Here is a 2111-nt window from a genome sequence, read left to right on the forward strand (position 1 = left end):
TGTACACCATGATCCCCTCTCGCTCCCTTCCCCTCCATCCCCCCCTACTTACTACCCTCGTGGTAACACTGGAGTACAGAGCTTCTCTGAGTTCTAGTAGTTGTAGTGAATTATGGAAAGGAGGCATAGGGAGGTGGCACATTTGTAGCCAGTCAAGTGCAGGTGTTCCTAAAACCTGAATCCCTATACCTGTGGAGTCTGGTGCTAATTCCAAGTGTCCAGAATTGAGTTGTACAACTAAATCAAGACAGCCATGAAAGTTAGCCCTACCCTACTGAATTGGCTCTTCTGTGGCTTATCTCTGCAAGTGAAGTTCCAAAAGGCAAAGCCTTTAAATAAGTTCAGGAAGCGTAGCTTTCAAAATTACCAAATAATAAAGACCACCTACCAACTGAGTATGACTAAATATATTTGAAAATATGTTTGCTTAAAGACAATATGGGGGCTGGTGAGATGGCTCAGTGGGTAAGAGCACCCGAGTGCTCTTCCAAAGGTCCAGAGTTCAAATCCCAGCAACCACATGGTGGCTCACAACCATCCGTAACGAGACATATAATAAATAAATAAATCTTAAAAAAAAAAAAAAAAGACAATATGGGGTGGGGAAGGGGTGGCTGGAGAGATGGCTTAGTGGTTAAAAGCACTGACTATTCTTCCAGAGGTCATGAGTTCAATTTCCAGCACCCACATGATGGCTCACAACCATTTATAATGGAATCCAATGCTCTCTTCTGGTGTACTCAACATACATCAGTGTACTCACATACATAAAATAAATAAATCCTTGCCGGGCGGGGGTGGCGCACGCCTTTAATTCCAGCATTTGGGAGGCAGAGGTAGGTGGATTTCTGAGTTCGAGGCCAGCCTTGTCTACAAAGTGAGTTCCAGGACAGCCAGGGCTACACAGAGAAACCCTGTCTCAAAAAACCAAAAAATAAATAAATAAAGTAAAAAAAAAAATCCTTAAAAAAATGAGCAATGGTTCCCTAGAACTGTACTGCATGGCCAGCTTGGTGGCACATGCCTTCAATCCCAGCACTTAGAAGACAGTTAGATAGAGCTCTGTGAGTTCGAGGCAAGACTGGTCTACAAATGAGTCCAACCCAGGACAACCAGGACAGAAAAACAAAAACAAAATGTGCATTGCTCTTACAAGGACCTAAGTTTGGTTCCTAGCACCCAGATAGGAACTGCCTGTAACTCCAAAATGTGATGTCTCTGAACTCCAAGGGCACTTCTTACAGGAGGACGTGCACATGCGCACGCGCACACTCACACACACACATACACATTGATTGACATATATAAATAAAAACTAAAGTCTGATACCCATGTATGAGAAGAAGTGTGGTGCTTCCTGAGATTGGGTTATATCACTCTGGTAATTCCTAGCCTCATCCACCTTCCTCCACTGTCATCACTTAGCTTTTTTTGTAGCCGAATAAAATTCCATTGTGTGTATTTAGTTAGCCCATTCAAATGGTGATGGACATCTAAACTGACTCCATTTCCTAGCTATGTGAATAGCTGCATAAGAAAGGACTTTCTGAAAAGTTCTACAATAAATAATCACAAGAATTGACAAATACAGTTGCATGAAGTAAAAGAGCTGTGCAGTAATTTAAAAAGAAAATATATCAACAAAGAAGAAAGCCTACAGAACGGGGGGCGTTAGCTGCCAGCTTTGCTTCAGCAGGGTTTATCTACAATAAACACACACACACCAGGAAACTCTTTCAGTCAGTAAACGGGCTAAGGAGCTGAGCAAGATAGTCCTCAAAATGCTAATAAATATTTTAAATGTGGCCAACATTCTTAGCCATCAGGGAAACACAAAAATAACTTTAAGATTCAATTTCACTCCAATTTAGAATGGCTAGCATCAAGAAAACAAAGGCCAACAAATGTTAGTGAGAATGGAAAAGGGAAATCTTTACTCACTTTTGATAGAAATACAACCTTGTGCAGTCACTGCCAAAGTTTCTCAAAGAGTTAAAAATAGAAGTGGGCCAGGCGTGGTGGCGCACGCCTTTAATCCCAGCACTCGGGAGGCAGAGGCAGGCAGATTTCTGAGTTCGAGGCCAGCCTGGTCTACAGAGTGAGTTCCAGAA

This window comes from Mus caroli, chromosome 2 (assembly GCF_900094665.2).
Source record: "Mus caroli chromosome 2, CAROLI_EIJ_v1.1, whole genome shotgun sequence".
Taxonomy (NCBI): domain Eukaryota; kingdom Metazoa; phylum Chordata; class Mammalia; order Rodentia; family Muridae; genus Mus; species Mus caroli.